At 35.9% G+C, this 22,977-nt stretch overlaps 1 long non-coding RNA gene across 1 annotated transcript; it reads left to right on the forward strand.

Annotated features, from left to right (window-relative positions):
* The first annotated feature begins 5,411 nt into the window (after positions 1-5,411).
* LOC115436447 (uncharacterized) lies at positions 5,412-17,803 on the forward strand. Its single transcript, XR_003937817.1, has 3 exons — positions 5,412-5,423; positions 15,283-15,289; positions 17,660-17,803. It is a non-coding gene; the product is annotated as an uncharacterized LOC115436447 (long non-coding RNA).
* The last annotated feature ends 5,174 nt before the right edge of the window (positions 17,804-22,977 follow it).

Genomic DNA, 22,977 nt, shown 5'->3' on the forward strand with positions numbered 1-22,977 from the left:
TGGAGGCAGAAAAGCCAGGTGTAGATTACTGCAAAAAGTGAGAATTTTATTTTCCTTGGTCAAGATATGTAAAGTCAGTCCAGCTTGGATTTACAAATTAATACTGAACAAACAATAACTCAAACTATGAATTATGAAAGAGCTGCAGCATCTGAAACCGACCACAATGAACATTTGACAGATAAACAGAACCACAGTGCTTCAGTTTCAGCTTCACAGTTTGTCATGTCTTTTATGAATTTTGATTGTCTTTCTCAACTCACTGTTTGTTTTTTATTATTATTATTTTTTTTTTTTTATTTTTTTAGTCAATTACTAGAAATTTCAGGCGACCCCCATTTGAATTCCAGGCGACCCCACGTGGGGTCCCGACCCCAAGGTTGAAAAACACTGATCTAGAACAACAAAGTGCTGAAAATAGCTGGAATATATTGTTGAATGTTTAAATTAAACTTGTAGTGTACATACTGCACACCTAGTAGAATCTTCTACAACAGGCGCTGGGAGTTTAATCATGTGATTTTTTACATGGCCTGTATTTGAGGACTAGCTTTTATTTGTTTGTCGTGACCTTGCCCAAGGACATCCAGTACTTTGTGGTGATTTATAATCACACAGGGTGCTTGTGCAGGTCTTGAAAGTCTTAAAAAGTTTGGAATTTGAAATGTTGTTTTCCAGTCCTTGAAAAATCTGGAATTTTGTTTGAAAGTCTTAAAAAAATCATGGAAAAAAGTTTCTCTCATAGTTGAATTTCAGAGTATGATCAACGGCACATAATCCTGTAAGATAAGAAACACATGAGGAAAGCATATAAAAAACTTGATATGATTTCACGAACTGGTCGGTACTAGAATGATTCTAATGAAACTTGTTTGTGATTTTCAAATGTTTTGAAAATATTTTTGTCAGTAAAACATAATTTACTGCAAATTATGCATTCATTCATTCATTCATACATTTATTAACCCTTTCATACATACTGGTTACTCCAGTGTACAGTTATTCTCCAGCTGTTCTCTTGTGTATTCATGGGTTTTGTTGTTTCAGTTCCATATCAGCTGACACAGTGGACGCTCATGCACCATCCCATAATACACAGACATTCATACATTCATGCCATTACTGTAACTCTGCTGTTCTTGATAAACCTGATCTGCAGTACCATGTTTGAGTGGAAATCAATTGCTAGTTGTTATTAGACTGTAATTAACAGTTTTCTTAAACAAAAAGTTTTTTTTTTTTCATATCATCTTCATCAAGTGGGTAATAACTAGTATTAGAATATGATAAAAGGTGAGAAAACATCAGATTAGCTACATTAAAGATGTTTTATTTTATAGTTTTCACACAGTCTATCACTTTCTGATATTGCATTTTAAATACATGTTTCTTTGCTTCAAAAATTAAACACATGGTGTCCAGCTGAGTGGACATTTTTGTAACTCCATAAAAAATAGGTTCATTAAAAAAATTCAATCACGTTGTTTTTTTGTTTTTTTTTTCATGCCTAAAGAGGAATAAAAACACTCAGGAAAAAAAATCTTGACTAAGGTTCTCATAATTCATGCATCAAAGGGTTAAAATTAACTTTTCTACTACACGCAACAGGTACAATCTATACCAAAAAAGTAGGCAAACAAGTATAAAAGTACATAAAGTCAAGTTCTTGGGGGGAAAAAAATAGCAGTTTTGAAAAAGTCTGGAATTTTTATTTGGATTAAAACCCTGTAACATGTTCTCCTTGTTAGAAAAATTGTAATTCAGAACATTAGTGTTACCATTAGCTTGACAAGTTTCACCATTCATGTCCCCAGCTACACCCTCTTGTCCAAATATGGTCAGATTTGGTCCCAAAAATACAACGTCAATGGCCAAAATTCAAAAAGACATCCAACAGGGGTATGTGCATTGACTTGTTATAGTATTAAACAGGCTGAATCCACATAAACTCATTTTACTTTTCAGCGCTCTGTGAAGCAGCTTGGCAGGATATGTCCACCACAAAACTTCCTGAATGCGCCCTATGCTATTACTAGCCTATAAATTATGTATTTTTAATTTTGAGAGAACATGTAAGGAATGAGCACCCTTATGAGTAAACTGCACTGTCTTTACACCACACGTTTCAAATTTGATCATAATGCTTGCGTGGGCACTTTAATGCTGACAACCCTTTGAGTATGCAGAGTTCTGCTGTGAATTATGTGTTAAAGTTTAAATCAGCGCCATGAATGTTCCACTCGTCTGAGCCTAATGAGTAACAAACAAGAGGAGCAAACTGCAGCCGCCGTGTCACCACAGTTCACGTCCCTACAACGGAGATCCACTTAGTCTCATGTTTAAGATGTTGACAAGCATGCGTCGACCACCCCGCTGCTCAAAACACCGAGTCTCTTCAGGTCAGTGTGTGAAGTCATGCAAGTCGCAGTCTGAAAGCATTTACATGGTTTAAAGAAAAGAAAAGGTGCGCTGTTGAGGGATAAATGCAAAGGAAGGTTGGACGTCTTTGCCTGAGGGGACAAAAGACTGTGTGACAGGGCCGCTTACCTTCAACACCTCAACCACCACACAGGGGAGGATCTTCTGTCTTCCTTTAGGGCGTAAGGATAAATCATTGAGCGTTATCTAACCACAGAGAGACTGAAACATCCTTTTTCAGCTGATTTAAACTAAGTGTGAATGGGAACAGGAACAGGAAAAGCTGCTGGAGCATGACTCTTAGACCAGGTTTTGTTAAACTAGTTCTGCAGGATCTGGGCTCAATGTACAAACTATCCTTCCCACAAGGCTCATTTATGCTCACTTTAGGCTTTTTCTGTTTCAAACTTACAGTTTATTGTTACACTTCACTGTTGTATTGCCTGAATTTTGCTCCATTTCTGTTTTTTACACTTCTAAGTGTGTTTGCTCTTGTAGTGTATTATTTATCTTACATTGTATTTTTACTGTCTGTCATGCTGCACTACTCCCCATTTGGGATCAATATCTCCCTAGCTGGCTGGCTGGCTGTTGGCTAGGGTTGCACAATATTTGAAAAAACTGACATTGCGATTTTTTTTAACCCTGCGATATGTATTGCAATATGAAAAAACTACTCAGTGTAACGGGCTTAGTACAGAGGCTGAACCCAAATGCAAGAGCAGTAGACTGATGTGAAGTCGAGAGTGTTTATTAAACACAATCACAAAGGTAAAAGCACAACACAGAATAATAAACAAGTCTGTGAAGACGCTGGGTTCTGGGCTAGTCTTCTGGGCCGTGAGCGGGGTCAGTGGGCGGCCAGCGTGGCCGAGCCAGAGGAATCCCAACTGCAACCCGACTAGGATGAAACAGAGGGATGTCAAAAAACAGACCAGGTCATACACGGGTAGGCAACACAGAAGGCAACGGAACATGAGGAGCAGGCTAAACTCACGGTCAGTAATCCAGGCGAAGGGTCGAACACACAGGTAAACGATGGAGACTGAGGTATTACAGGGGTAAGGCAGAATCAGAAGTCGGATAAACGAACCAGGTCACAACAGACGAGCAGGCAGAATCGGTGGTCGGTAGACAAAACTGGTCGAAACGGGCAGACAGACTGACAGGATCCAAGAAACGCTGGCGAGTAAGCACACAAGGGAGCAAACAAACTGGCAAACACAGAGAGGAAGACACAGGGTTTAAATACACAAGAGGGTGGGAAGACAATTGCACATAGGCGGAACACATCAGGGCGGAGACAGGTAATCAGGCACAGGTGAAACAATCAAGGAGGGGAAGTAAAGACACCAGACACGACACATGAGGGAAACTTAACAAAATAAAACAGGAAATGATAGACAAAACAGAAAAGACAGACAAAATCCAGACACTGTCTGGGAGCTGACATGACACTCAGGAGGATGTAATAGCTGTGTGGTGCAGATGTAAATGGTCAAACAAGTTAGCTGTGTTACCTCTCGTTGTGGCAACAGGTGCAAAACACTATCAACACAGAACACGTTTCAGTATCATCCTTCATGTAGCTGAAATAACGCTAGATAACTGATGTTGCTTTTCTTTTTGGTCTTCGTTTTCGGCGATTTTCTCTTGTTCCTTGCTCATTTTTCAACGTTCGTTACCAGCGACTCACTCCATGTGCAGGGGCGTGGCCTGCTTTGACAAATTGATTAAGAATGAATGTGATTGGTGGATTGCTGCACGTAGAGTGTGTCAGGCACCCAGGTTGAAATTAGATGAAAACACGTTGAGTTCATCTGCCTCCTACATTGCGATGTGACTTTTGCACACATGTACATTGCGATGACTATGCTGAAACGATATATCGTGCAGCTCTAATTTGGGCCACATTTGCCTGCAGTCTGAACGTAGCCTAAGATGCATCCAGTGCGTTGGAATGACTGTTTGTTAATCCACCAGAGGGTGCCACTCTTAATTAACATACTGGCCAAAGTTTTTTGAGAAGAAGAAATTCAATAATAACAAACATGGCGAAGATAGAGGAGGTAATACCAATGTGGATACTAATGTTGATATTGATTAGCGTAGTTGTCAAAAATATGACAGTAGTTTTTCATTAACTCACATATTCACACTTTGAAAAGTCCCACTATTTTTGGACATTATTTTCTTCAAATCTCAACACTGCCTCCATGGTTCCTGGTGGTACTGCTCTGTATTCTGGATTCATATCCGCAGGCTCCCAGAAAACGGACAGAATTCTGCACATAATGAACGCAGAGGACGGACAGAACGCTCCGTCCGTATCCGTCTGCATCTTTAACGTAGAGCATAAATGAGCCTTTACATGTTGCACCTCATTAGCTAACGGACAGAAGCAATACATCACCATGGCAGTCAGAAAACATGTGGAAACCATTGTGCTTTTGCCTGGTCCTGCTGCATTAGGGGTAAAGTCGAAGTGGAAGTGGCCCGTTTAGTATGTGGAGGCCTCCTGTAATGGAACTAATTGGTGGTGTAGATCAACTCGTGTAGAATACGTTCAGATTTATGGGTTTGTGCTGAGGAGGTTGCAGCAGGTTTGCAGACTGAGGCGATTAGCCTGGATCAGTATTCACATCTGTTGGGTGCCAGCTGTTTGACAGATTCTTTTTGGAGCGCATGGGCAGGCTGCTTGGCGGCCTTGCCTTCTGTGATCCAGACCTTTGAAGTCTGACTTGCCTCCAGTAAAGCACTGACTGCCCAGATTCGTCTTCCATTACAGGACTATTTTAAAATGTTGGCAAAGGACAGAAAGGCCGTACACATGGCTTTGGAGTCTGAAAATGTGTAAAATCTAATTTTAAAGGTATCTGTCACACATATGTAGACAAAGACTTTCATAGCAGTAGACGTATATAAATAGAGACACTAAATATAAGGGTTTTTGCCCTAAAATGTATGTTTTTCATATCTATTTAAATGGATAATTAACCCTTTAAGTGCCAAAGTAGCAATATTGTGGCAAAAAACATAGCAAGCAGCACAATGTTAATATGTAAATAATATTACATTTTACTTCTATATTTACATAAATACCAAATTTCTTATTTTTCTCTCATATTTCATTTTTCACTCGTTTGTGGGGTTTTTCTACCTGTCTTTTTTTGTGCACTTGCTTTTTGTATGTAGCTCCTGTTATCTGTGAAATTTCCCCATGGTGGGATAAATAAAGCCTTATCTTATCTTATCTTATCTTATCTTACCTTATCTTATTTTACCTTACCTTACCTTACCTTACCTCATCTCATCTCATCTCATCTCATCTCATCTTATCTTATCTCATCTCATCTTATTTTATCCTTTTTTGCTTCATTTTTGTCTTATCTTATCTTATTTTATAACAGAATGACACAGATTTTTGAAATTTTGATATCAAAATTAAATATTTAAAAAAAAAATATCTGGCTCCTCAAGGGTTAAAAAGAATAATCCACGAATATAACAGTTTGCATGTATCTTTGTGTACTCCAGTGGTTTCAACTGTACAAATAAATCATACACAGCCTTTCTCTTTTGTTCCTTCAATTTAATTTTAAAAGTGAGAGAACTTAAGATTTAACATGTCGTTTTAAAGTGTTTGTGTAAATTTTCAATATATGTGAACATAAATCCAAAAACCTGTTGATATCCAAGTCTGTCAAGCTGTTTAAAAGCAGATGAGCTTCACCGTCGAGTCAGATATATAAGCCTTTCTCTTGATAGTACGCTGTGTTATGAACTGAAAACTGAGATACATATTCTGACTGAGATGTGTAAATGACTAAAGTACAGGGGTTGGACAAAATAATGGAAACACCTTCACCTCAAGATGATAATGCCCCAATCCATACAGCTAGAATTGTTAAAGAATGGCATGAGGAACATTCTAATGAAGCTGAGCATCTCGTATGGCCGGCACAGTCCCCAGACCTCAACATTATTGAGCATTTATGGTCAGTTTTAGAGATTCAAGTAAGATGTCGATTTCCACCGCCATCGTCTCTAAAAGAGTTGGAGGGTATTCTAACTGAAGAATGGCTTAAAATTCCTTTGGAAACAATTCACAAGTTGTATGAATCAATACCTCGGAGAATTGAGGCTGTAATTGCCGCAAAAGGCGGACCTACACCATATTAAATTATATTTTGTTGATTTTTTAAGGTGTTTCCATTATTTTTTCCAACCCCTGTATGTTCCTAAAACCTAAATAATGTCAGCATATCCTACAACACTTAAAGGTGCATTATGACAGATTAATGCATGCTTATATGCTTATCAGTTCAGTTTTATTGAAAACAACAAATAACCTGTTCTTCAGGCATGTGTTATCAACCCTTTCATGGATAGTGGTCACTACAGTGGACAGCTGTTCTCTTGTATATTTATAGATTTTGTTGTTTTAGTTCCATATCCGCCAACATAGAGAACACATATGCATCATCCCATCCACTGAAATTCATACCATTACTGTAAGTTTGCTTTTCTAGATAAACCTGATCTGCAGTAACATGTTTGACATTGAAAAAAAAAATTTAAAAAAAATTGCTGATAGTTATTAGACTGTAATTAACAGTTTTTTTTTTGTTTTTTTTTTTTTAACAAAACGGCTGTTAAAATATGAGAAAACATCAAATTAGCAGCATTAAACATGTTTTTATTTCATAATTTTCCACACAATATATCAGTAAATACATGTTTCTTTGCTTCTAAAATTGAACGAATGGTGTCCAGCTGAGTGGACATTTTGTCACTCCATGAAAAATAGGTTCTTTTTTTTTTTTTTTTTTTTCATGAGTAAAAAGGAATAAAAACACTCAGGAAAAAAAAAAAAAAATCTTTATTAATGTTCTCATAATTCATGCATGAAAGGGTTAATAGTATGGATATTTATGTCTCAACCTCCTAGGATCCACTGTCCACATTTGTAGACAAGAGTTTCACAACTTTATCAAAAAAAAAAATAAAAGAAAACTGTCCACCACAAAAGATATTCCATAAAAATTTTAAAAACTGCATCTGAAAAAAACTGTTGCATCATGATGTTTCCAATATTGGCGCTTATTTAATAAAAAAAAACAAAAAAGCTTGTACTTTGCTGACATTTCCTGGGTCTTAGGAGGTTAAAACATTGTATAAACCCGTGTAGCAATCAACATGAATTCAAGTGGATCAGCTGATATTTTGTGATGGATAAAACCTACAGAACAGACTAAGACAGGGGTGTCAAACTCATTTGAGTTCAGGGGCCACATTCAATCAATATGATCTGTAGTAGGCCAGACCAGTAAAATAATAACATAATAACGCATAAATAATGTCAACTCCAAAGTTCTGTCAATGGTTTAGAGTGAAAAAAGTAAAATTACATTAGGAAAATGTTTAGATCTTCAAACTGTACTTGAACATAACATGAACAAACATGAAAATTATTGAGAAAATTAGGCTTTAACCTGTTAAAAAGTTTTTTTTTGCCTTTGTAGCTCTGATCCATAATGCACATGTATTAATGATAAGTTGAGACATAATATTGTTAAAATTGTACTTATTTTTCTGAAACGTTTTTTCAGGTTAATCACATCTTTTTTTATTTGGAAAGTTTGTGAATATTTTCTTAATTCTTTTTTTTTTTTTTTGCAATTTTACCAATATTCTGCCTCAGTTTATCATTTACACATGTGCATCAAAACTTACAGATCACAGTGGATCTACAAATACACAAAACATTTAGTAACAGGTAGAATATTGTTAAAATTGCACTTACTTCTCTTAAGACTTTTTCATATTGTTCATATTTGTTCAGGTTATTCATGTTTTTTTGTGCGAGAATGGTTTGTAAATGTACATATTTTCATGTAATTTTATATTTTTACACTAAAACAGCATCCGTTTGAGATCATATTGGTCTGTATGTGGAACCTGAACTAAAATGATTGTTAATATCTTCAGTGTAATTTTTACATTTCACAAATTCCTCCCACTGGTCCAGACTGGACCCCTCGATGGGCCGGATTTGGCCCACGGGCCGTGTGTTTGACACCCCCTGTTCTAAGGCAAATATTTAGCTTTTTCATGGCGCATCATTCTACGATTAGAACCTTATCAGACCAGCTCAGACCTTCAACCAATCACAGTGTTCCATCAACAAACTTCTCAGCTTTTACTGTTTTCAGTATTTTTGCAGGTGGCAGATCTGCAGAACATCTACACATGCCAACCATTCCAGCCATGCAGCCAAAAGACACCCACCCACAAACAAAACTAATCCCTTTACTTTCCACCGTTTGTTTTCACAAGAAGCGTGAATGTGTTGGTTTGGGTTGTTTATGTGGCGGCCTACTGCCTGACTGACCTCCATGTCTGACTCTGGTGTGTTTTTCATTACACCACCTCCTTCTACGACATGGCCTATATAACTCTGGTATTGTTTCGCCACAGGAAAGATGTTCATCCAAAGCCCGTGAATCCCTGAGCCCAGTGGAAATACCCAGAGAATGTCTCCTTGTGTACTTACGCCAGCCCATTTCTCCGTACTTGCACAAATATTGATTTTTAATATAAGTAATATTACAAACGCTGCATTCTTGCCATTCTCTGTGTAGAATTCAGATTACGAATATGTTATGACTCAAACAGTACGACGGAGCTCTGATTTGTACAGAAACACGTAAGCAGATGGTTCTGATTCGCAACTCACAGCTACACATCTCACCAGGATTTGGACAGAACCCAGACATCAGTCAGAGCTGTGGCAAAGTGGAGTTTAAGCAGAAAAAAAACAAGTGTTCGTGTAGACCCAAACAGCTGTGGAGATAGGTCAACAGTCGTGACATATTTCACCGCTTTTTTCCCCTTTTTGTTTCTCTTTCCTTTTTCTCAGAGTATAAGATTATGGGTACTAAAGCAAAACAATGCTGGGACGTGGTGTTCCTCCACCAGATGTAAACTCCTAACAAAACGTCGTAACTGGAGTTTGGGGAGGGGAGTGGGGGTGGGGGTCGAGGTCGGCTCAAAGGGCAGCGTAAACACACTGGTGTGAGTGTGTTTGGGTCAAACACCAGGTCTGGGCCGTAATCTACAGTCATGTTTACAGAAGCATGACAGGAGAGAGTAAAGGATGAGTTCAATCTGATGCACGGAATTACTGCTGATTATACATGTTTAGTGATGATCAGAATCAGAAAATGATTGTGTTACAGTTGTTCCATTCAAGTATAATATAAAAAGGACAGGGAAAGAACTTATCAACACAACAAAAAGAAAAATAGGACCAATGGCCCTGTAACTTACCAGCCAAATTAAAAGCTTTGGGAAATGTATCCAGATGCCATTTATTATCACCCAGTTCTGTGTATTTATTATATTACAGAAATAGCCCATGTTTTGGTCATATTCTAATCAGATCTGTAAAAAATTCAAATTCCAACTTGATATCACTGATACTGATTTATTGGATCAATCCACTTCCTATCTGTTATAATGGGAAAATTTTTCAAAGTCACACCAAATCCAGAATCAGATCTGAATTGAAATAATTTCAATGCCTTGTGTTGACATCATCATACAGAAGCTGTATACCAAGTTTGAAGTCAATCAGAACTGGAGTTTCAGAGAAGAAGACGATTGAAATTTTTTCCCCATAAGAGCCCATGTTAAATTTTCCGTAAATTCCCGGATCCAGAAGAAGATCCTGATCAGCATGTGGACATTATGTTTTAGTCATCTCCCCATCAGGGCTGGACTGTAGAAATTTACACTGGATATCATTTATATTTACTGAGTTATTGCATCCATCCACTTCCTATCTGTTATAATGGGGAAATTTTTCAAAGTCGCACCAAATCCAGAATCAGATCCGAATCCAAATAATTTCACTAACTTTTGCTGACATCATCATAAAGAAGCTGTATACCAAGTTTGAAGTCAATCGGAATTGTAGTTTCGGAGAAGAAGACGATTGAAGTTTTTGTAACGGACGACAGACAACGACGACGACGACGGACGCCGCGTGACGACAACAGCTTATGGTCTGTCGGCCGGTAAACTAAAAAATAGGACCAATGGCCCTGTAGCTTACCGGCCAAATTAAAAGCTTTGGGAAATGTATCCAGATGCCATTTATTATCACCCAGTTCTGTGTATTTATTATATGACAGAAATAGCCCATGTTTTGGTCATATTCCAATCAGATCTGTAAAAAATTCAAATTCCAACTTGATATCATTGATATTTACTGATTTATTGGATCAATCCACTTCCTATTTCTTATAATGGGAAAATTTTTCAAAGTTGCACCAAATCCAGTATCAGATCCAGATCCAAATAATTTCACTAACTTTTGTTGACATCATCATAAAGAAGCTGTATACCAAGTTTGAAGTCAATTACAATTGTAGTTTTGGAGAAGAAGACGATTGAAATTTTTGTAATGGATGACAGACGCCGATGCCGCTGCTGGACACCGCATGACGACAACAGCCTACAGCCTGTTGGCCGGTAGGCGAAAAATAGAAATATATACAAATATACAGTGGTGTGCAAAAATATTAGAACACTTGTAAAATCTTTAGAAACTGGTGCTTTATTTGTTCCCAGAGCATGAATTAATGTTTTTTTGCCATTGCAAAAGGTAAAGGCAAAGGTACTGAGAATATTTCACCTACGAAGTTATCAGTCCAGTCCTTTTATATATATATTTTTTACTCAAATATTTAGTGTGCCCCCCCTTGGCAACAATCTAAGGAAACTGTAAGGAAACTCTCTGTAATGAGCTTCTGAGATATTGGGGTTGACACTCTCAGAAAATACATCGACACAATGCCAGAAAGATGCACTGCTGTGATTGTTGCCAAGGGGGGGGGGGGGGGGGGGGGGGGGGGGGGGGGGGGGGGGGGGGGGGCACACTAAATTTTAGAGTAAAATGTAAAAAAAAAAAAAAAAAAAAAAAAAAAAGGACTGGACTGGACTGAAAAATTTGTAGGTGAAATATTCTCTGTACCTTTGCCTTTACCTTTTGCAATGATGAAAAAGGGAAATTCAGGCTCTGGGAACAAATAAAGCACCAGTTTCTTAAGATTTGACAAGGGTTCTAATATTTTTGCACACCACTGTATATAAATGTGTATATAAAGCTCTAAATATATATACATACACTACCAGTCCAAAGTTTGGACTCACCTGTTTTGTCTGTATTTTCATGACTATTTACATTGTAGATTCTCACTGAAGGCATCCAAACTATGAATGAACACATATGGAATTATGGAGTTTAAAAAAGTGTGACATAACTCAAAGCATGTTTTATATTTTAGATTCTTCAAAATAGCCACATTTTGCTTTTATTACTGTTTTACACATTCTTGGCATTCTCTCGATAAACTTCATGAGGTAGTCACAAAATGTTTTCCAACAGTCTTAAAGGAGTTCCCGGTGATGCTGAGCACTTGTTGTCCATCTGTGGTCCATCTCATGTCATTTAAATGAGAGGGTGAGTCCAAACTTTGGATTTGTAATGTATACATATATACATATTAAAAAATTCTATTGATGTAATGCTGCTTGGATTGAATGAATGAATGAATGAATGATTTATTTATTTATTTTTTAAAATGGGACAGTTCGTATTAATGAACATTTACATGTAAATACGAGAGATTATAACCATATGGCTAATTTCCATCTCGAGTCCCATTGGCAGGTAAAAAAAAAAAAAAAAACAGCTTACAAATAACATAATACCATAACTGAAGTACGACATATAAAAAGAAAAACAAGCAACAATACATAGTGCACACAAATAGACAAAAACTGGAACCAAGGCAGCCGCCAAAGAAAAATTGATAAAGGTTTGCACATGAATTATATAATAAATATCCCATCGTTGCCATTACACATGTTTAACAATATAAGAACAACAATTTGCCTCTATATTCACTGCCATTTGAAATTATTCATTTTCCAGACAAGGATCCAGACAAAGAAACTTTAGTGAAACTTTTTGTTTTGTTTTGTTTTTCACACTTTCTGTTTGGTGTTTGACTTCAGTTTGAAGTAGTGTCATGAGCACATCAGTCATTTTATGTATTTTTTTTTTTTTTTTTTAATAAAAAACACTACCTTAAGTAGTTTTCTACTTGTTTTCTGCTTTGTTTTAGTTTATTTTGCATTTTTCATCATAGTTTGCATTTATTTTTTGGTTCAGTTTTTTATTTAGTGCTTATGTAGATGTTGGGCGATATTTAGATGGAATGTACATAAATCACCAAGACTGCAAAATATCCACTGGTCCTGACACAAGTCAAAATAAAGAACATATGAAAATCTCCCATCAGTCCCCAGGAACTTCAGGTGCAGACACCTTCAGTGTGCTGGACACTGTATGAAAACAGACGAGGGGGTGAGATCATGACTGCAGTGATGTGAATTGAAATCCAAACCTTCCCAGTTTTCCATAATCACATCTGGGATTAAAAATGGGATTGGGATGAAAATCATTAATCTTAAATCGAATGAGCAAGACCACCCCCTGAGGAGCTTGCTTATATGGCATATCTCGGCCCTTGGAGCCAAAGGATGAAGATGACTTGAGCAAACTTCATTTTTAAGTTCACCACTGCCTCGATCTCCTACATCAGATTTACACCTGAAACACTGATTTCTACAAAAAGAAATCAGGTTCGTTTTTCTGTGAGATTTCTGATGTTTGCTCCTCAGTGCCTCCCTTCTCTTTGTACAACAACATCTGCACTAGCTTTGAAATGTTAAAGTAGTAATATTTTGCTTTTTTAAATGGAATTATGCATTTTAAAACATTTCCCTGTGGTCTGCATAAACTGTAAATGCTATGCTTGGGTCTGAATTCTTCATTAATTCAACTCCACAGGTCCATCTTCAACCCTATTTCTGAGTAATGACACCAGAAAGGTCGTTTTGAGCGCTGGCCCTTTAAATACAAACGGGCCACTTCACACCCCACTCCCTCCAGGTTGTTGGCTGTGCTTTCTGTCCTGTTCAGCCACTTGTGTTTGTTAATTCAACCAACAACGAAACATTTTAGGTAATCAGCTCGAAGTTTGGACATATTTTCAGTTTTTACTACAACCGCAGCCGCTGATAAACAATTATGTTGCACTCAGAGAAATGTTCATTGGAATTCTTGACCTTATTTGTGCAAATGTCATGACGTAACTAGTTATAGACGTAACAAATTAAGCAGGAATTAAAACAGGTTGTAGAAATCCACTGGATTTTCTCCGGAATGAATATAAAGATAGCTTTGCAGCACCTGGAGGGTTCAAATTCAAACTTTATGAACTATTAGGGTCCAAATACACAAATAAATGTACCAAAGGCTAATAAAAGTGAGTTTAGCAAAATATGACCCCTTTAAGTGTTTAGTGGGCGTCACATATGCTAATCGGCCATGTGCACCCCATATACAATGAAAATCAGATGAGGACAGTACGATTGTTTGATGCATTCAGAGTTGATTCCTCTTTTTTTTCTCTTAACAAATTTTTTCTCTTACCAAAAAAAACAAAACAAACAACTCTCTTACGAAAAAATACACATTTTTTGTGTATTTTTTCATAAAGAAAACAGAATTGCAGTAACATTCAACAGAATGTTACGGCATGAGGCCCAATGTTCCTGCTCCTAAGATCTAAACTCAGATTGGTCCTCAAAGGTAAAACCTGCTCCACATAACATAAAAAAATGATGAGTTCCCAGAACAAAACACATTCCAACACAAACGTCAGAGCACAAAATCATATGTAAAAGTTATATATTGAACCTTTCATGAAATCATTTTTTTATCATTAACTATAATAACCCTGATATAGATGCATATCCAAATGTAAACCCCAATGCTGTTTTCACGTCACAGCAAACACCAAGAAACATTTTTCATACCAACATAAATGGACCCCATCAGGTTTAAGCGATACCACAACAGGTCAAGGAGCCCCCGGCCCTTCTACTGTTGGACTTAACCTACAGAGAAACAAACTGCTATCAGCGGGTACCTCCGAAGATTAACTCTGCGACTCCAAATAGTCACCATATGGCTGACCAGGCCGTCATCAACCCCAGAGAGATGCCAAATGGACTGAGATGAGCCGAGGCAGGAAGCTGAACACAGTATGGCCTCCTCACTTTGAAGTGTCATTAAGACTCAAGCCTGTGCTTTTGTGGAGCAGGTTTTACCTTTGAGGACCAATCTGAGTTTAGATCTTAAGAGTAGGAACATTGGGCCTCATGCAGTAACATACTATTGAATTTATTTTTGCATATTTTTTTGTAAAGATAATTTTTGGTTTTTGGTAAGACAAAAAATGTATTAAGAGGAAAAACTCTGAATGTGCTTAATGTTCTTACTGTCCTAATCTGCTCTTACTTCATCATCTATGGGATGCACATGGCCGATTAGCATATGTGACGCCCACTAAACACTTGAAGGGGTCATATTTTTGCTAAACCCACTTCTATGAGTCTTTAGTTCATTTATTTGTGTATTTGGACCCTAATAGTTCATACAGGTTGAATTTGAACCCTCCAGGTGCTGCAAAACTATCTTTATATTCATTTTGGCAAAAATCAAGCAGATTTCTACAACCTGTTTTAATTCCTTCTTAATTTATTACGTCTATAACTAGTTACGTCACAACATTTGCACAAATAAGGTCAAGACTTCTGACGAACATTTCTCCAAGTACGACATAATTGTTTATCAGCAGCGGCGGTTGTAGACCATACTCAAAATATGTCCAAACTTCGAGCTGATTACCTAAAATATTTAGTTGTTGGTTGAACAGGACAGAGCAACACAGTCAACAACCTGGAGGGGGTGGGGCAAGAAGAGGCTCATTTGCATTTAAAGGGCCAGCGCTCAAAACCACCTTTCTGGTGTCATTACTCAGAAATAGGGTTGAAGATGGACCTGTGGAGTTGAATTAATGAAGAATTCAGACCCAAACATACACTACCAGTCAAAAGTTTGGACTCTCTTTCTCATTTAAATGACATGAGATGGACCACATATTTGTAAGCTGTTTTTTTTTTTTTTTTTTTTTTTTAACCTGCTGATGGGACTCGAGATGGAAATTAGTCATATGGTTATAATCTCTCGTATTTACATGTAAATGTTCATTAATACGAACTGTCCCATTTTAAAAAATAAATAAATAAATCATTCATTCATTCATTCATTCAATCCAAGCAGCATTACATCAGTAGAATTTTTTAATATGTATATATGTATACATTACAAATCCAAAGTTTGGACACTCCTTCTCATTTAAATGACATGAGCTGGACCACAGATGGACAACAAGTGCTCAGCATCACCAGGAACTCCTTCAAGACTGTTGGAAAACATTTTGTGACTACCTCGTGAAGCTCATCGGGAAAATGCCAAGAATGTGCAAAGCAGTAATAAAAGCAAAATGTGGCTATTTTGAAGAATCTAAGATATAAAACATGCTTTGAGTTATGTCACACTTTTTTTAATCTACATAATTCCATATGTGTTCATTTATAGTTTTGATGCCTTCAGTGAGAATCTACAATGTAAATAGTCATGAAAATAAAGAAAAGACAGGTGAGTCCAAACTTCTGACTGGTAGTGTAGCATTTACAGTTTATGTAGACCACAGAGAAATGTTTTAAAATGCTTAATTCCATTTAAAAAAGCAAAATATCACTCCTTTAAGTAGACATTTTGGTCATCTATTCTTTACTGAGGTAATTATTTTTCACCCAACTTATTACTTCTACTCCTTACATTTTCATGCAATTATCTGTACTTTCTACTCCTTACATTCTAAAAAAAAATAGCCTCATTACTCTTATTTCATTGCGGCTTGTCATCATTCAAAAAAAAAAAAAAAAAAAAACTATCCAGATAAATCATGCCATCTGGATAGAGTGAATTTAATTGTGGTTGGATGAGAAGTATAAACATATACCATTCTGATACTTCATTGGTTTGTATGCCAGCCATCACACATACACATGATACAAATCATGTCACACTCCAGCGAGGACATAGGTCAGGGGTGTCAAACTCATTTTAGTTCAGGGGCCACATTCAACTAAATTTGATCTGAAGTAAAAGTAAAATTTATATATTGTTATGTTATAATATGTCATTTCAAACTTTTCTCTATGTTTTAGAGTGAAAAAAGTAAATTTACTTTATGAAAAGGTTCACATCTACAAACTATCCTTTCAAAAGATGTAAATAACATGAACAAACTGTAAAAATAAGTGTAATTTTAACAATATTCTGCTTCAGTTTATCATTTACACATGTACATTATAACTTACAGATCACAGTGGATCTACAAATACACAAAACATTTAATAACAGGTGCAATATTATTAAAATTGTACTTACTTCTCTTAAGACATTTCAGGTTGTTCATATTTGTTCAGGTTATTCACATTTTTTCAAAATTATACTTTGTTTTAGTGTAAATACATGAAAATATTTACATTTACAAAGAGAAAAAATTGGAGTTGTCATTATTTATATGTTATCCAGATGGCATGATTTATCTGGATAGGTGTTTTTTTTTTTTTTTTTTTGAATGATGACAAGCCGCAATGAAATAAGAGTAATGAGGCTATTTTTTTTAGAATGTAAGGAGTAGAAAGTACAGATAATTGCATGAAAATGTAAGGAGTAGAAGTAATAAGTTGGCTGAAAAATAATTACCTCAGTAAAGAAGAGATAACCAAAATGTCTACTTAAAGGAGTGATATTTTGCTTTTTTAAATGGAATTAAGCATTTTAAAACATTTTTCTGTGGTCTACATAAACTGTAAATGCTACACCACCAGTCAGAAGTTTGGACTCACCTGGTTTGTCTTTATTTTCATGACTATTTACATTGTAGATTCTCACTGAAGGCATCAAAACTATGAATAAACACATATGGAATTATGTAGTTTAAAAAAATGTGACATAACTCAAAGCATGTTTTATATTTTAGATTCTTCAAAATAGCCGCATTTTGCTTTTATTACTGCTTTGCACATTCTTGACATTTTCCCGATGAGCTTCATGAGGTAGTCACCTGAAATGTTTTCCAACAGTCTTGAAGGAGTTCCCAGTGATGCTGAGCACTTGTTGTCCATCTGTGGTCCAGCTCATGTCATTTAAATGAGAAAGTGAGCCCAAAATTTTGACTGGTAGTGTTTCATATATGATGCATGAGTTTTGGTGCTCTCTACATGATCAATGTGATATTTTTTTTTCTTGAAAAACCTGATGTATACAATTAGATACATGCAATACACAGATAATCCACCAGAGGGGAGGAATTTGTTCACTAGAGGGCTTTCCAGTGACACTACAAGATTATATTAATGAGGAAGGAGGCAGAACTTTGCCAATTTTGAAAAAGAATTACTAATTTGTAAAACATGTTTGTGTTATATTATGTTTTTGTTTGTTCAACAATTATAATATTTGAGCATTGAGACCTGATGTATCAAATATGGCACAAAATTGAAACTCATACACGGAAAATGATATTTGTAAAACATTTCTTTGGTTGTTCAGAAGGACCAATAAAGGCTCCAGTTTCAAAGAACTAGAATTTTCTGTCAGTGATTTAATGGTTCAAGCTTTACAGGGTTAAGTTTAACCCTTTCATGCACAGTGGTCACTATAGTGGACAGCTGTTCAAAGGGGTTCTCTTGTATATTCATGGATTTTGTTGTTTTAGTTCCATATCAGCCAACACAGTGGACACTTATGCATCATCCCATAAACTGCAATTCATACCATTACTGTAACTTTGCTGTTCTTGATAAACCTGATCTGCAGTAACATGTTTGAGTGTAAAAAAAATGTGAATCGTTAGACAAAAAGTTTTTTTTTTTTTTTTTTTTTTTTGCATATTATATCCATGCAGGTATGTTAAAATGTGAGAAAACATCAGATTATCAGCATTTATTTAATAGTTTTCTCACAGTATATCAGTAAAGACATGTTTCTTTGCTTCTAACATTAAACACATGGTGTCCAGCTGAGTGGACATTTTGGTAACTCCATGAAAAATAGGATAATAAAAAATCAATCTCATCATTTTTTGTTTGTTTTTTTTTGTTTGTTTGTTTGTTTTTTTCATGCCTAAATGTCTAGAATAAAATCTTGATTAAGGTTCTCATAATTCATGCATGAAAGGGTTAACCCTTTATAGCGCACTCATTGAAACACTCTGAAATTCAAAATTTCAACCTTAGTGTGTTATTAGACATCGTCATCTACCTCCTCTTTCCATAAAACATCGGAGCAGCACTTGCTAAAAAGTAACCATGCAATAAAACAACTGTTATGAGGTCATAAACTGACAAAAACACTCATACTCACTATTTACAGCTTCAAAATGTCCATAAAACCTCTCTGAATTACTGTATAGTGTTTCTGAAAACCAACATGCTTCTGGACCTCACTGAGGCACAGGATTATCCCCATATTTAATGTTTGAGGAAATGACCAAAAATAGTCACTTGCCTGATAAAGGGGTTAGAATGTATGACCTTGATGCTAAACAACAACATCACCCTGATCCCTCACAGTTAAAACGTCGATCCTGTCTTTATCTGGATGTAACCCTGGTGTCTCTGTCGCCCTCTCAATACGTGATCTTTGACAGCTTTGACAGGATTATCGCCGTGGGTTAACAGGGTCCTAAACAGCTGGGCGGCACCACGAACCGTGCGTGGACTTAACCACCTGCTACACTCCTGATCCAGAACCGCATAGCAGAGCGGAGATCGACCTCATGGGGGCGAAGATGGCATCGGACAAGGCTGGGGTCGCCGGCCACCTCGACACTCAGCAGGAAACGTAGCTTCCTTGAGCGGGGGGGCCATGGGGTCAGAGGTCAGGGAATGGGATCAGGGACCAGATTGCGTTACTCCACCCAGATGTGGCAGCGGCAGGACTACCGTGGCTCCAGTCTGGAGGTGCCCCAAATGAAGCGTGACTGCCTGGAGAAACTGGAACCACTATTTTGAGAAACGCCATTCCTCTTTGTGACAGGAGTGCATTGATCTCTCTCTTTTTCTTTTTTAAGGTCTGCATTTATTTGATGGTTTTCTGGGCATGTTTGCTAATTTTAGGCCTCACGTCTTTATGCCTTGTAATATCAGTTTAACACTTTGTGAGCCACAGATCGGCTTCACCAGAGCTGTTTTAGTCAGTTATGTGTTTGTGCAAAGTGCTCCTCAAGGCCGACGCAGCAGGAGAAATAGACCTGAGTGTGTGTATATATATGAGGTATGGCACATGTGAGCCTTTACATAGCTCTGTTTTGGAGTCTGTTTATATTCTGGGTAAAATATTTCCAGTGGCTCTGTGGGTGCTGTGCTTCCTCACTGCTCTGTCTGTCCTGTCAGGGGTGATGAGCTCAGGAATGAGAAACAGGTGTGTGGAAAACGTGTGGATCACTCCTTTATCTGCACTCGCTTTCCTAACCCAGCTTCGGTTAGAGCTGTGTTTTATGGTAAAGAAGTGAGAGCATACAGATATAGAGGTCAATCAAAATGACAACAGCAAAAGTTCAATGCAACTTCAGTTTTTTAACACTTTTAAGACTACCATTATAACAGGCCACTTAGATTTCTTTATGTTTGTTTGTTTTTTTTTGCAATAAAAGTGTTAGAAAATGTCTTTTTTGTCAATTAGTTTTTTTCAGGATAATAATAATAATAATAATAATAATAATAATAATAATAATAATAATAATAATAATAATAATAACTTTTATTTATATAGCACCTTTTAAAACAAAGTTTACAAAGTGCTTTGACAAACAAATAAAGGGCACAACAGCAGGATACAAGATGTAAATAAAATCACTAAAAACACTAAAATAGAAGCAACATAATAGGAGAGATGTGTACAACAATGCAGAAACAAGACACTTCAAATAGATTAAATGAATCTGAATAAGGAGGGCAGGGGTAATGTAACATGATGCTGTTAAATCAATGCAGAAGTAGAGGCGTGAGATAAAACAACATCATGTATGAGAATATAAACCAACAATCAAACAGGATAAGATTCAAATTAAAAAATTTTAAAATTAAAAATTAAAAGGGACAAACATCACACAAAAGCAAGTCTATAAAAGTGTGTTTTAAGAAGTGACTTAAAAGATGCCACTGATTCCGTAAGCCTTATTTCCTCGGGCAGGCCGTTCCAGGATGATCTTAAGTTTCAACATCTGGCCAGTAATTATCATTGTTATATGTAATAAATGCTTAAAACAGTGTGTTATAGCATAAAAACAATACAAAAAACAATTAAAAAAAAAAAAACCCACACTTGAGTTCCTATCATATTTATAATAAAAACAACTGTTAATGTGCAGGATGAAATTGTATGGGATTACAGAAAACAAACTTTCTATTATTTTCATGTTCTCATTCTGTGTCCATGTTCCAGCTTCTTATTTTTAGATATTTCTAGTCATTTTTAGCCTGTGATAGTCTCTGTTCACTTTCTGTGTGCAATGTAAAAAAAAATCTGCAATTTAACAGAATTTTCACTGTTTATTTTACAGATTTTTCCTGTATTTTCAAGATAAAGGAAAATATCAATGACATTACAAAAGTAGACTGTGATTTTACATGTCAAATGTAAAATAACATGAAAAATCTGTAACTATGAAATATGAATAACCAGAAAATTTCAATTTTTTAAAAGAATTTTTTTTTTTTCACAGAAAAATACAGTTAAAACACATTTGCAAATGTATCATAATTTCACAAATATTTATTTTCTATTTATGAGATTAAACTGTTAATTTAAAGTTTAATACTGTTAAAAAAAAAAAAAAAAAAAAACGAGATAAAATTACTGACAATTAACTGTATAAAAAGTATTTTTTCTGTAAGTTTAACAAGACTTGTTTGTTAACTGACAAATATCTTGTGTAATTATGGGAGGTTTCACAACAAAAATGTTGAATAAATGTATTTTTGTCAAAATACAGTTTTTATCAGTGGATTGTACAACTTAGTCTCATTGAAAATTATATATATGGGAAATTTGATTGTTTTAATACATGAAAATATTCTTTATTAAACATTAAAAAGTTTTTAAAAAATGTGCAAAATCTCATGTAAAGTTAGGGCAAAAAAACTGTATTTTAATTATGGAAAATTACTGTATTTTTATGCGATGGTTATTTTTCATTATTTAACAGTATTTTTTCGGCACCCCTGCTGCTGGAATAATACCGTTTTTTTTTTGTTTGTTTTACAGTGTAGCTGTAAACAGAGCCCCTCATTTCACTGAGGAAAAACCTCCATGATCTGCTTCTTTTGCTGACAATGTTCCTCTGTCCACCCTGGCTAGCCCTCTGCATATATATTTACATATATAAATAAAGATACACATTTTTATAATATTTACAACTAAAATACAACCATCAATGAACTGTACAAACAGCAAAAATGCAGACAAAAACAGTGAAAAAGGCAAAAAAGAAAGACTAAACTAAACAAAAACATGGGAAAACACACTAGTAGAACACTCCAAAACAGCACTATCACTATTATATACAATGATTTACAAGAATTCATCGCTAAAACTGCTATGTGCAAAATGTAGCGCCGGAGGTACAACTGTCGTAAAAGGGTTAATGTGGGCATTCAGACATGAAACAGTAAAGTATTACACGTAAATTTATTTATTTATAGAGTATAGTGATATCACAGTGATACTAACCCTTTAACCCCTGATGTGTCTGTGGTGAGCATTCTGAATGTATGATTTATTTCAAATTTTCACAAAAATTGAACCATTTGCTCAATAGTTAAAATTTCAAAATGTGCTGGTAGAATAGACCTTATACTTTCCATAGACATCTGAGCATGCTCAGTGCCCCACCACCACCACTTGTGGAGTGGGAGGCAAAACACAGAGCAGTGAGTGAGACCGACTCACTATAAAAATAGATGGTTTGGGCTTCTTCTTTTTTTTTTTTTTTTTAATACAGTTTTTCATTTTTTTGTTTTTACTTTTCTTTGCAGTGTTGTGATTTTCCTTTATTATTATTTTTTTTTTACTGTGTTTTTATTGAGTTTTGATCATGTAACTGCTTTTTGGAGTTCAACCAGGTGCCAAAAAGCAGCTGGACTGATTTAGAAAAATAGAACCCCAAAACAAAAACTACTGGGATAAAAATTCAAACCTTGTTGTTCAGTGTGTTCCAGTTCACAGTTCATGTTCAACATCCTAAATCTCTTATTGATGTACATTCTGAGTGTCTTATTTAGTAAAAACCTGCAAAACTTCCATTCCTCTTTGTCTTTTTCTGTTATTCCACCCTGAAATAATGTCTCAGGGGTTAAAGGGTTAATCAACAGTCATGAGCTGCTAATTAAACACTAAAAGGCTGAAAGTCGAAACTAAAGATCTGTCAATAGATTAAGGTTTTCTGGTGTTATTTTGTATGTAACTCCATCACAAAAGGGTCACCCGTGTGTGATTTG

Source organism: Sphaeramia orbicularis, chromosome 16 (genome assembly GCF_902148855.1).
Source record: "Sphaeramia orbicularis chromosome 16, fSphaOr1.1, whole genome shotgun sequence".
In the NCBI taxonomy this organism is placed as follows: Eukaryota; Metazoa; Chordata; class Actinopteri; order Kurtiformes; family Apogonidae; genus Sphaeramia; species Sphaeramia orbicularis.